At 39.0% G+C, this 14,427-nt stretch overlaps 1 protein-coding gene and 1 long non-coding RNA gene across 3 annotated transcripts in view; one reads left to right on the top strand and one right to left on the bottom strand.

Annotated features, from left to right (window-relative positions):
• Window positions 1-14,427, top strand: part of TTC17 (tetratricopeptide repeat domain 17) — a 59,620-nt gene that overhangs the window by 31,540 nt on the left and 13,653 nt on the right. The gene's annotated exons all lie outside the window — the stretch shown is intronic.
• LOC121090996 lies at window positions 1,383-13,244 on the bottom strand. Its single transcript, XR_005828797.1, has 2 exons — window positions 12,857-13,244; window positions 1,383-11,583 (listed from the first exon to the last, which is right to left on the bottom strand). It is a non-coding gene; the product is annotated as an uncharacterized LOC121090996 (long non-coding RNA).

Raw genomic sequence — 14,427 nt, 5'->3', positions numbered from 1 at the left:
TCATCTTTTGTCTGAGTGCAAGAAACCTGACAAATAGTGTAAATGTTCTTTGTACGTTCTTGTGCAGAGTATAAAATAAACATACTGATTAATTGAAATTTGATGATGATTTGTGGTTTAAGTCAAAACTGAGAATTCAAAAATGGGAAGGTAGATTTGTCTGTCTTATTTTTATAAGGTTTGGGAAAACACTTTTTCCCTGACTGTAAACTTAGCTGACTCGAGGGAAACCTTGACAGGCTGTGTGAAAGTGAGGTTAAGTCTCCAAAACAAGAATTATTTTGAGAATGCACTCCCAGAAATTGCCTTTTGCACTTACAAGTATCCTGAAATTTGGGGAGTCTTCTGTTCATCCTTCAGTCCAAAGAAAACAATTGAAAAGAGATTGTAAGTTTGAATTTTGACCTTGCGTATGTAATGCAATAGCATGTACAATTTTTCAGCCACTGTGCTGAACCTAAAAAAAATGAAAACTGTATTTAGATGCTAATATTTAACATCACTTGCTGCACTTAAAGCATTTTTTTTAAATGTTCATATCATGTAGACTTAATAAGATTCGTAACACTACATAATCTGCTCTTGTTTGGCTCCATGACAGACTGGAAGGCACGTTTTGATGACAAGACGCAAACTGAACACACTTCCACACACCTTTCTGAATGGGACTTTAGGTGTACAGCTAATGCAGCACACTTGTAAATATGTAGATCAAACGTATGTTTGACAATCCTGTATCACTGGATTGTTACTTCAGGAGATTTTCACAGCCTTTCAGATCATGTGTTGCTGCTTGGGGACATCTGGTAACCATGTTTAGTTTGTCCTCTTGTTATTATGCACTTGATGGCATGTCATAACTATTTATATCCTTTGAGATGGATATGTTATGCTGAAAAATTTACCAAGAAATTGGAATGTCAAATGTTGTTTCTGATTTAGTATCTTGTTTTGCTAAGTGATCATTTCATATTTCTGAAAGTAACAGCAGTCGGGCTGCCTGTGCTTTGGGTTGTAGGCCCATGTGATAGCTGGGGTTTTGCTTCGCCTGTCAGAAGTCTCTATTCACAAGAACTGAACTATCTAGCAAGACATGGAGTTCCTTGCTCTGCTGCCGTGAGCCATTGGCAGAATCCAACAAATGGTCAGTGGGAGTTACATGCTAGCATGGGATGGAATACGGGATCAAATTTCTGAATTCATATTTTTTTATAGGTTTTTATTACAGTATGTGCCTGGTGTATATTTCAAATAAGTGAAATAGGAATTTTCTCAAGCATGTTGGGACATTTGTTGTTAGCGCAGGACTTTGGAAACGATACACTAATGTTGACTTGGATGCTTGTTTATATGCTGTTCCTGTCTGTTCTGCTGCCTGGTGCTTCCCCCCCCCCCCCAACTTAAGGACTGTTCTACAAAGAAAATTGTGTATTAAACTCAAGTCACTTCATGCATGTGAGAAGAGGAATTAAAAATCTCAGACCAACATTTTTCTATTTAACTTCTGCCTCCTATATTGAGGTTTATGTAAATGTTTTCATTGTAAAAGGATTTCTAAATCTGAAAAGGGTTTTGGTGTGTTTTTTTTCTTATGGAGGAGGTATGTGAAGTGTCCAAAATTTAGTACAACTGTCACCTATGACATGTATTTTAGGCAACTGCAGTTGCCTAGTCAGTTGCAACTGATGGGGATATTATACAGCAATAGTGCTGCATTGCTACATATACCTCCGTTACTTGGACCCACAGCCACATACTGCCTTGCTCCCAAATAACTGAGAAGATGGTCGGAAGACTTCATTGTTACAGGATTATCCTGTGGTGGTCCTAGGGGTGACTTGGCCAGAGTTAAGGGTGTTGCTACTGAATGATTAACTCTTAAGTTACTGGGAAGTCAGTTCCTGGACCGTGCTAATTAGCAGAAATTTTGTTGCTTGACAGTTACCTAAGCAGCCATATCTGACACACAGATAATAGGACCAAGAGACTTGCATAACAAGTGTAAAAAAAACTTAATATGAAAAAATAGCCAACTTTCAGAGCTGCAGAAATGAGGTACTTTGGCTTTGTACTGGTCATTAAGCTGGTAGAGAAAGCCAACATTATTTTTGTCTGATACTGAAATGGTGCATTGCCAGGATTTGTTTTGCGCACCTTTATTGCTTAAAAAATTGCAAGTAGCTTTTATAATGTAATAAAGTCTGTAGGAGAATATCCGACTGAGGCCTAAGGGATTGTTCCTTTGGCACTTCATTGGCTGGTGCAAACATTCAGATGTTTTCAAGCATTATTAAAAAGGTTACAGTATACTAGAAGCATATTTTTAGTGTTGAAACATTGATTTGTTAATTGCTGTTGCATAGGACTTCTCCTTATGTGTGTAAACAGAATTGCTGCTTGGACAAACAGAAGTAATTTGTACTCAAATTTTTTTTCATCTGACTAAGCATCTCCCTCTGACAGTTCCACTTCATTGTGAGTTCATGCACTTCACGTTCTTTTAGACAAGATCAAAATTCAAAATCTTAAGCTTTATTAATAGACTGGTATTGAAAACATGGAAGCCCAACTTGCTTCAAGTTTTGAGTTTCTTTACTCTCACTGTCTTTCATTACTTGGCAGGACAGTGCTTTTACAAAGAGCTTTGTGCTGCTCTGTTGGAAGTAGAGGTAGCGCGAGTACACTATAAATGTACGTGCCTGCCATCAAGATAGAGGAATGCTTTTATGTAGTGTGTGCGTATGTTTGAAAGCAGTGCATGGTTCCTTACTTTGTGACTTAGTTTTGTAATACATACAGCAGTAGCTTAATTATCTGCTTTAAGTATGGTTTTAGTGCCCTCTTGTGGTATAAATACCCTATAGCACATCAAATGAAAAGTCTTATTTCATGTACTTCCTCCAAAAGTAACACATGGGGAAAAGGCATTTGATCTTTTAAGTGTATGGATTTTCCTTTGTCCCCCAGCACTTAAGTTCTTACCAAGTTAATAAGCTTAGACCTTTAAGCAAATTGACCTGAAGAGGAGAGGTTGACCTGAAAGGAGAATCTGTGCTTGAAACTGTAATAATAAGCTTATGGAAAGATTAAATAACTTGCTTAAATCAACATCACAGTTTAAGCCTCTGACTCTAACTTGACAGCTGCAATCATTTTGAGTTCCCTATTGCAATTTCAGGTACACAAACACTTAAGCAAAAGCATCACATACATTTCCTTTACAATAGTGTGTTAAAACATAAAGATGTGAATGTGTTTTTAAGTGTACTTTTCACTTACTCAGTGATCCCCTACAAGCTATGACTGACTTGATCGTCCCAGGCAGGGGCTACGGAATTTTGTTCCCATTTGCTATAGCATGAGGTCCTTTTGGAAGTTTTTATCATAATAGCATTTTAGTTTCCTCCTTCTCAAACTGCTGTATCTTGTTTCTTCAAGGAATGCTCATCACTTAGTAGGTGGGTGGAAAGAGGGGATATTTACTCTTGTGGCAAAGGATGTTGCACTTAGCTCAGAATTTAATCTTGTTTTAGTTGAAGCAGGAGGCTAGAATCTATACCAATTGTATGGGATTCTGAACTGAACACTACTGTATGTTTGAAATTCAGCTTTTTCTTTCATTGACTTGCATATCATGTAACAGCAGAATTCATGAGTGCTCCCAAGCCTTATTTAGACTACCACAAATGTTAGTATTCTTATTTATCCGATTATATTAATGAAAGGGATGGAATCTATGACCGCTCGTTTCTCTGTTGCTTTTACTCTCTCACCATTGCCATATGGGAGAGCTCATCTGTATAAACAGAAGAGTCAACCCAGGCAGGGCTTTTGAACAAACAGAACTCTATGAAGCAGGCAAACAGCTTGTCAAGAGCTCTCAAACGCATCATGATAAATGTTTGCATTGTCATTTAACAGTAACATAGAGAAAGCGGGTTCTGACTTAAACAGTAGCAGTTCTAAAGTCAATGTTGCAATTCTAAGTTAAAGAACCCAGTTGCTTATTTCTACCCACTACAGGCACCTGTGTGCACCCACATGCCTGTTGTTCATCCTGCAGGTTCCACCTGGGTTCTGAAAATCAGGCTGAGTTCTTTTTCCCTCCAACGTTAGTGGAGATCATACCCTGTCAGTCCAACTGAAAGATATGTTGGTGGTACACAAGTGGAATCTAGGTCACTGTATTTGGGCTCCGCAGCGCTGAGTGAGTAAGCAGGAGGGAGATATGGAGAATGAGGCAGACATCCCTAGGGAATGGGGGTGTCAAGAGATATCAGATGTGCCTCTGACTGGGAGATCCTGGAGAAATCTCTTATGAGAATGTGCTCTATGGGAATAACTTGACCCAATTATTCTTCCAATTTTGTGCCACCATTTCTGTACTGCTAGACCAGCGAGGGAAAAAGCAGTTCCTACCATCCACCTTTCCTGCAATAATCACGGCATTCCTAGGATTTTAGTGCTATGATCTGGCAGTTGACCAGGCGCAGGCTTTTTAATGCTTTTTACGTTTTGATTTGCTGTCTGCTGTATATATCAGTTTTTTCCTTGAAAAGTCCTTGACTAGCGTCTCTTGAGCAGCTGAAGGAATTTGAAAGTGAAGGACCTCACCCTGCCACGCTCACATTGAAACCTGGCTTTCCTTTCCAAGCGCCATGTATTTTTCTTCTCAGAACTGTGCAGGGATGTATAGATTGGGATTCTTAAATTTAAAAATCAGAGAATGTGGTACTCTATTGAACATGGCATTTTTAGCTACACCAGTAGTCAAAAGCTGTACACCCATTGCTCATACACATTGCTTCTAAGCTATTGCTTGCAGGAAAGCTGTTACACATCTTAAAGGTTTCTGTAACCAGCAAACAAAGAATGCTGTCTGAAGTATATCTGTGTTGTTCAAGTATCATTCTCTTCTGGTTCTTAAACATGCTAATGGGTGAATTTGGTCTGCAGCTTCTTTTTACGCTAATGTTAGGGGATTTCTTTACATCATGCAAAGTCTGTCTTGCTAGCTTACGCACTTACTCTGCTTATTTACGGCATGACAGTGTACCTAACAACTTCTCCCAACAGTCATCAGTCTCACTTCGCATCATGCTCTGTTGAGAATGGTATGCCTGCAGTATTTAGTGTTCTGTGTTTATTCTGTCTTTTCCCAGGATCAGAAGGCCACACGCAAGCTAGTACAGGAGGGAGAAGAAAGTCATGGTCTCAGCTGCAGGAGTAACTGAGAAAATGGAAATAGCACAGCAGAAGGGAATTTAAAGTTGTAGGAGAGCTCAGTGAGAGTTTACTGATGCAAAACTATTAATATATGAAGGAAAAGCAGTATAGCATTAAACTAAATATAATATGACGTTTCCCATTTTTATCTGCCTTTATAGTGTAAATGATTCTTCATGATATATTATCTGGATCCTTCAGTTAATTCAGCATAACTACATGCTCATGTAGGAGGAGGAAGATCGTCGGGTTAGAATGGAAGGGAAAAAAAGGTTCTCTTTCCAACTAATTTTTTCAAAATCAGATACCTTCAGTTATCAGACATATTAACATTTCTCTGCAGTGTTTTTGGTGCTTTTTTTTTTTGATAGGAATGTAGATAAAATTAGACATATTTGCTACTGTCTGTGTCTTTATTTCTTTTCAGGAGACTGCTTTTGCCAGTGGCAGTTTCATGCACATAGCTGCTAAAAATTCTTACTGAACCTGAATAGTGTGCACTGCCTGGAGCTGGACCTTTTTAAAAAGATCCAATAACTGCATATGTTTAACAGCCTTTTTAGGAGGAAGAGTAATTCCCCAGCTACACCTCCAGGAAGATGTAGTTGCAAGGTTGCAAGAATGACTTCATAGTAAAGCTGTACAGTCTGAATTAGTGAGTTGGATAAAGCACATTTGGAAGAGAAAGGACATGTGGCCCTCCCATATGGGAGGACTGACAATGTACAGTTTAATGTCATGAACAACTTGCCAAGACCTTGAAGGCTGTATTCACTTGGCTTAAATCTGAGAACTTGGAAAGTGGTGATGTGTAGCCTCAGCCTGTAATGAGTCATGTTGAGATTGTCTCAAAGCAGCATGCGATGCCATGTGCTCAGATTGAAATGAGCACTGCATGCTGAGCCGTGGAGTGCCAGGCACTTAACTACCTCTGATCTGTCTACTTTATTGATTTGTTATTTCCTTTTAAGGTTGGTTGCCTGATTCATGTGAGTTTGCGTTGTGCTCCGACTGTCCTCAAAGATTTAAATCTATCATCTGATTTGGCTACTAGTGACTGGAAACCAGGACAGTTCGGAGTTTCCCTAGAGGAAGAGATTGATGCTTCTTGAATGCAGCAGTTCTGGGGAGAAAAGACATTCTTCCAAACATTCCTAGTCTTTCTGCAGGCGCTGTTCTATAGCTTTGTACTCTCCTGGCAGTGTGAGGAGAGTATTGTCCTGTTGAATCCTAAACTAGGGTGGTTGGCAGTATTCTTGTCAAACTTAACCTTCTGCAGGTATTCCTTACCTGGACTCAAGAAAAGGCTAGTCCGCTTCTTGTTCATCACTCCCTCAAAACCAGAATCGATCTTTTTATCTCACTTGCAGCAACAACTCTGCTTTTTCATGGAATTACGTAAAATGTGGCCTGTCAAACTGCTAAGCACTTAAAAACTGTGTTGGATTTAATAGGGGCATACCTACTGACCAGTTAACACATTCTTTGGCTGTTTGAGTGTGTCGGTGTCTCTGCTTTGATCTCCAGTTAGGAGGAAGAATGCATGGTAATCTATCCAAAAAATATCTACAAATTGTCATGGATCAGGTCTGAATATTAGTATGCTCTTGTTGAGCAGTATGACCTAGTAAAGACATACACAGATAAACATAAATACAGCCTATCAAAAATATTTTCTTAAAATAAAAAATATGAAATCAGGACCCTGTCGAATGCTGTTTAAATTCCGATATACGGTGCAAACCTTACAGACAGAGTAGTAGTCAAAAGATGCACACATAAGGCCCTTAATTGGCTTTATAGTGTCAACCTGCTATGTTGAGGGATGTGGAAAGAAAGCTAATAGTAATTTGTAATAGTGTTAGTTAACTGTTGTAGAGTTCAACTTCATGATGCTATTTCTTAGGAATGGGTTACTCTTGTACTAAAAGTCCCTTTCAAACTTGAGTTCATAGGTACAGAGTTGCTCTCCGTTGTTCTTGAGTTGTAGAATCTAACAGGATCTAACAAAACATTTAATGTTTAACATAAGAAGAGGTATGTGGCTTACGATGGAGGAAAGATCAGAACGAGCGCAAAACAAATGCAGGCCACTGTTACCTTTGCTTATGCTAGTGATCCTTAATCTAAGAATTTCCATAGCTTAATCAGAAACGGGTATCAGAAGTGTGTTGTGTGCAAGGAACTAAATATTAGTCATTTGATATTTATAGCATACATTGTACCGTGATCTACTGTGGGTGAGTGTTTATTGTTAAGGAATTAATGAGAAACTATTTCCTTATCTGACAGTAAAAAAAAAAAAAAAAAGGCACATAGGAGAAGTTACTGAGGACAAGCCTTGTCTTCAGAACATACATGTGATTTGTTTTTCTACCGCACCGCCCCCCCCCCACCCCCCGCAAAAAAAAAAAAAAATAAAAAAAATCAAGCTATTTTTGAGGCACAGGCTGAAATTCAGACTGGAGTGCTATTCACCTTCCTACTTTTATCTGCAGGAGCAGGGTCCCCTCAAAGAGACATTTTCTAGTCTGTCTTATCCACTGACAGGATTGGAGAATTTAAATTTAGGTGTTTAAATGTTTCAGTGTTTTGGGCCCTATTACCAGGCATCATAGAGCAAGTTATTGCTTCTAGATGTGCGTCATTAGAAAAAAAAAAAAGAGCTCCTATTTTAGTGGGTGGTGGGGAAGGAAGAGAGTGAAGGCTTTAGGAGTCAACCTTTCTGATTTCCCCTCCCCGTTTTTAACTATGGAAGGGGCGGGGGGGGGGGGGGGGGGGGGGAGCGGTTGACATTTTCTATTCTGTTGTTATAAAGTAGCCTACTGAATTCTTCAAGATGTTTTGCATGCATGGCCCTTATTAAACTGCATTGTGTTCTAACTTAAACAGGTTTGGCTTCCTCTAAATTTTTTCCATGTTTTATTTATCTCCTCTTTATATTTCACAAGGAGAACTTGTGTGTCTTGTTCACCAGCGACTGGTCTGTTACACAATGGTGAGGCATTTCACTTAATGTGAACAAGAAATCTGGTTATGTATTGTTGGCATTTGTATGTTTTAAAAGGTTTAATCAGAACTGTTGTAATAACACAAATAGATAATCTTGAAATCTATAACTAAGCCAATTTAGAGGCATCTTTTGGCTACAAATCAGATTTTAAAACTACTTCCCTATCAGTGAGAACAGTTGTTTTACTATGTAATCCTCTTAATTGAAAACCTGTTGTTGGAATAAATAATTTTAAAAAGAACTTTTATATGCTTCGTTTTGTGTGCTTGAGTCTAATAACCACATAAATCATCATCCTGTTGTTTGCTATGCATCAAACGGAAGCTTGTTATGTAATACACTCTTCTTACTACTCAATTTTGAGCGTGCCTCTTATCATCTTTGAAGAAAGGCCACTGACCACTCATCAAGGGAGGAATTTAGAGAAGAGGTAGGAATTTATGAAAATCAACTTTTAAAATACTTCATACTGCTTTTCATTATTTGTTTACTGTACTTAGGTTTTATTTTTCAGTTAGCAGTATGTCCTGTCCTTTGAAAATGTTTATTTTTGTCCTGTAGCTTCCAGTTTTGCAAAGGAGGGTCTATATGAAAGAAAAAAGCCAAAAATGAACAGTGTTTCTGTGTGGGGAGAAAACACACCAAAAGCTTAGTCTGAATTTTGAACACTACTCTCATTATCTTCTGCCAGTACCCATATTGATATTTAGCTTTAAAAACTTGACCAGAGATGGAACTTACTACAATTTGTCCTTTGCTGTTCCAGAGTAGTAGCATAGTAGTTGTGATGATAGGTGGGATAGTAGATACTTCTTTTTTTTTAAGTGATTTATCCAGTGTGTTGCAACTGTGAAAGGTGCCAGAGGTACGCTTGTGTTACGGTTACAGAGCTTGGTCATGCCTTGTTGAAACCAGCAGTGATACTGTTGGGCTCAGAAAGAGCAGACAGACTGCTGCGTGTTTGGCTTTTCAAGTCTGCAACAATTTTATGCTTCTGCCAGTGTAGGTTGTCCATCTGCTTTGTATCTTTCCTGGGTCCTGTAGTGCACACTGAATATGTAGTAGGACTTGTGTATTTCTCTTCAGTTAAATACAGAACTATCAAACGTTCACCAGTGAGTATTGCATAGCCGGGTAATTGTAATTAGGAACTTTCTTCTCCCTTTACTTCCCTGCTCCATTTGTTATTTTGTTGATCTTTTTCACTAAAAATAAAGTGAAAACTCTTTGGTTGGTTGGGGGTTTGGGTTTGTTTTTTTTTTTTTTTTTACATGTGTGTGTGGAAAGCACCAAATTCTCTTTGGTATTGCTTTTAGAGCACAGTGCTGTCTTGCAGTTCTTGGCTTGTGACCTTTGTAATGGTTTTGATGACAATCCTGTTCAGGCCTAAGTGGTTTGCAGTTTCTGCTTTCAGAGCTCAGTCATGGGATTCATTTTGAAGTGTAAATATGTATTTATTCAGGAAAATAGTAAGAAAAGGAATCCATGAATTTTAGAGCAAAATCTTCATAGACCTGTGTTAATTTGTAACTAAGGTGAGCAGAGTAGCAATAGCTGCTAAAGATAGGTCTCTTCTCTAGTTAACGCTCATTCTATTGCTTTTGAAACTCATCTCAAAATAACTGGCGTGGATATTCTTTTTTCCCTTAAAAATGCTTTGCAATCAAATAGCTGTTCATGTGTGATTGCAATAACGTGGTTGCTGTTAATGTCTCACAAGATCTTCAGAAAATTACCATGTTCACCTTGAAACATTGAGGTAATTTTGGTATGGAGTGTGTTAATCATCTGTGTAAACATTGCCATGAAAGTCAAGCTCATGTTTTATATGTTGTCTGAAGGATGGTCTCTCAAACAGCATTTCCCCATAACTACCCTGGCTTGTTAATGTCACATCGCAGTGAAGTCACCGAGGTGCAGAAAGTAAGACAGTTCTTCAGGTGCTAGTTAGGCCCAAATTTTGATGGCTGAGATCCCAGTAGTTTTAGATACACAAAACTGTTTCAGTAGGTGAGTTCGTTCATTCCGAATTATTTCTGTAAACCCTGGTAAATTGTCTGTGACATGAAGCACTGAACGAGACTTGTTCTATAAAAATGAAGGGTGACAATATGCTGGTTTTCAGTTTAATTTCTATAATCAGTATATTTTAGCCTAATTTTAAATATGCAGTGGGCACTCCTGCAGTTTTCACGTGACCTAAGAGCAGCACTGTTAACACATTTTCCTGTGTAAAGTGGTAATACACCACCCCTTTGACTCCTGTCTATCTGCATCTGAGTAAGCAGTGACAAGCAAAAGCAAAAAGAAGATTGCTAATTGATGCACTGCTCCTGAAATGTCTGTAAATGAGACTATGCATCTGCAGGCAGGGATTAAAACCTATTTCCGTTAAGCCTCAGTGATATATCATTCCTGCTATGAAAAAAAAGAGATCTACCTTTGCTGAATTTATCTGTGGGCAATACTAGTTTTGAGAGTGCATCAAAAAATAAGTAGTTAATAACTCCTGTTGGCAGCTTGGTTTCAGTTTGTTCTGTGCTCTGACAACCGACTTAGATGTGTATTAAGTAGAGTTCTGTCTTTGCATTGTTTAACTGTAAAGGGGCACATCATTTAAGTGACACTTATCTCCAGATAACTTGCATTTTGCATAACCTAATGCAAGTCACTGACTACAGCAAGTCATAAGTCACTTGACTCCTGTAATCATTCGAGAGATAATCCAGCTCTGCTTATTCCAAGTGGTAGGAAAAAAACAGTACCTGGTACCAAATTTTAAATGACTTGACATTTGGTTTTGAAGCATTATTCTGCCATTGTAATTTCTAAGTAAGTACCAGGAATTTAGTTTGTCTCATCATAAGAAGCTCGGAGCTGATAATTTCTTAAACCTAGTTTGTTGAAACATGGATGGTGGACTTAGGAATGTCATATTTCGCAAGCTCTGTACTGACAAAGAATAATAAAAAAAAAAAAATCAGTAAAACTGTGCTAACCAAAGACACTTGGAGATAATTTTACTTTTTATTTCCAGTGCTGTTCCAAATCATCTTAAGTTGGTGTATAGGAATTGAACAGTGGAAATACTCAGTGAGGCCCCATTCTCTCAGCCAGATGGACCACAACACGCAAACAGCTACAGTGGCAGTTAATTTAGATTTTGAAAACTATCAATGCCCTCTTTAATGGTGAAGTTTGATTACTTTCAAGACCTTCCTCAAGGTGCAGCACTTCCATGCTTCTACTGCGGGAGTTATTTGTTCATCTTTCCTCTTTTCCATACTTTTCACATTTCTTTCCTTGCTTTAGGTAAGCGGCTTTCAGTCTGAGGCTGGAGTCACCTAAATTGACAGAAGTTTGCTCTTAAAAAACAAACAAACAAAAAAAGCCCAACCAACTAGGTGGTACCAGAAAAATTTATATATAATAAGGGAAGTTCAAAATTGTTTCCAAGTGTGACTTTTCTGAGAAATGTAGCAATATGAAGTATGGTTCAGCATAAATACTTGTCTCTTTATAGATGGAACACAGGTCTTCCATTTCAGCTACTGCATGGCTTCTTCCTAGCGTTTCTTCCTTCCTTGCTACAGAAGTCAGCACTCTGGGTGTTTATTTCCTTTCACTAAGTGGCTTTCAACTTCAGAGTTTGGAATCATCCAATTCCTAAACAAGAACTTAAAGCCTGTCTTTCTGTTAGGGGTTTTTTAGCCCTGCCAACTGCAGTGCTTACCACAGCTTTGGTTGACATTTGGGAGGGGTCCTGAACATCGAGAAGGTGGTTGATGGTAGATGGGATGAATGATCTACGAGATCTTTTCTATATTTAAAATGTGTGTGCTAATGCCGTACAGGTGCATTCACATTGGCCTTAAAAATCTATGAACAATATGAGAAAGAGACACCTTTAATATGTAATACTGTGTTCTCCTTTTAATCTCCAAGGTATCAATGCTTCAGTTTAGAGTTTGTACTTGCTTTTTTTTCTCCAATGGATTTGCTTTATAATTTAGGAACTATTCTCTTCTTCCCCCCCCTCCCAATTTCTACGCTAACCTGGCACAATTAGACTATTTATTTGTTATTTACATCACTTAAATAAAGGCCCAGGCACTCATGTTGTGTCATCATCTCTGTAGCATCTTTGTTCCACTTCCTGGAACTTAGTAACCAGGTCTCATAATACACAAGGCAGGACAAACTGGTCCACTTTCCTCTGAGCTTTCTTAGCTGTGCAGAATCAATAGGAAAAGTGGCACCAGCTACTCTCAGAAAATAAATGAGCAAGACAGGGATCCTTCTCTAGTAAGTTTTCAGGATGGGGTAAGCTGTATTGATTGAGTATTATGAAGTAATTTTAGACTTCCAAGTTTTGTAGCTGCGGTATCGCTGTGTCAGGACTTTACACCTAAAATTCACATGTGCGTATTTAGATAACCAGAATGTATGTGAAACGTTACTAAATGATCTTCAGATGAGCATTTGTAGGGTGGCTGTTGTCCTTCACACTGCTAAGGTGCTTGGAAATATTGCAATGATACAACTAATGTTCTGCAGCTGGTGAGCATACCTGGAGTGTGGGGCTGTGGTGTTCCCTCACTGGTATCGTGCTCTTACCTGGCGATGTTGCTGATACGAGCTGTAAAGTTCTGACTTGCCGGGTCTGGGTACCACCACCTCCATGGAGCGCTCATCAGAGATATTAAACTTCCATTGGATTTTCAGCCAGCATTTTTTTTTCCTTCCAGCAACGTCAAGACAACTGAAAACAGCAATTCAGAAAAAATTAGGCCACTCAGGATTCTATATATAGCAGCTCTCAGATCCCAAGAAAGCCAGTACTCTCATCCAGTCTGTTTTTAGCTGTCAGTGTTTATAAATTAATGCTAACAGAGTTGGTCTTAAGTAGAATTTTAAGTCCCATCGTGTTGTTTTCCTCCTGCTTTCTGTTTCCAGCTTTTTTTATCTTTTTGACATTTTTATTTATAATTAAAAATAGCTGTCTGTTTTGCATTCCCTTTGCTTTTTGTTTATACTAATGATGAGTTGTCTTTCAGCAGAGGGAATGGTGGTCATCACATTACTGAGAAGCACCTTGCATTGAAACCAGGCTGGTTTGATGTCAGGCAGGGGGACTAGTTCCAGCTTTAGGGTTCTGTCCACACCAGTTCTCATAAATTAAGAATTAGGATATCCATATAGTGAAGTGATTATGTTACATTTTTTTAATGAAACCAATTATTTTTTTGTTGGCAGCTTGAGGGAGGTGGGGAGGGGATTCCAGAAAGAGTCAATGACAGAGCGGTAAAGGCAGAGTATAACTGAATGACATGTTAGAAGAGTTTATGAAGTTAACTGCTTCTGGTTTATATATTTGCTCATAAAACGATGTTTAACTTTTTATATGCAGCAGAAAAGGTAGGGCAAGGAATAGTTTTCACAGAGGGTTTATGAATATAGTTTGATTTTGGTGACGCGCAGCAGCCTCCAGAAAATACTGGCCTGTTTCTCCTCCAGAGATGCCACCTGAGTGCTCACAGGCACAAAAGTGGCGAGCATACAGCAAAGAGCATGGTTTTGCTTTGCTGAAAGTGGTGGAACAAGTTGCCCTTACACAAGAGTTACAGCCATCCGCTCGGCCCGCTGGCCTGATGAAAGTGCGTGACCTAAAAATATTCTTTTGTAACACGGCATCATTGTGTGGAGAAGAAAGGAGTCACTGATCTGCTTGATTCATACTCTTCATATTTCGTGCTGCCGGCTGAAAAAAATAATGCTTTCCATATGCATGGAGCAATACAATTTGCATTCATGAGGGTAGAATGGGGAACGTACTTGAGAATCTTGCATTTAATTTAAGCTTTCTTTGATGCGCTATGTGCTGCTTAATTCATTCGTGTATGTATGCTATTTTCACTCACAAGTGATTGAAATAAAGGAGGGGGAGGGGTCTGAGAGAGCAGCTTGGTACATGGATTATGTTTTTGTCTGTGGTAACAGGCTTCCCATGCGATGGGAGGCAGATGCCCTGGTCCATGTCTCAGGCTCGGAGCCGCGCGGTGGGGCTCAAGGCAGCTCCCAGCCTACCATGCCAGGGGAGAGGCCTGTCCCTGCCTCTGTGGCTCTGGGGGCTGGCCGAGGAGCAGCTCTCCAAACACTTCTTGCCCTGGAAGACTGGCAAGTGGTTA

Source organism: Falco naumanni, chromosome 7, assembly GCF_017639655.2.
Source record: "Falco naumanni isolate bFalNau1 chromosome 7, bFalNau1.pat, whole genome shotgun sequence".
Classification (NCBI taxonomy): Eukaryota; Metazoa; Chordata; class Aves; order Falconiformes; family Falconidae; genus Falco; species Falco naumanni.
Note: the sequence above shows the minus strand (reverse complement) of the source record. Positions and strands in the feature narration are given on the sequence as shown.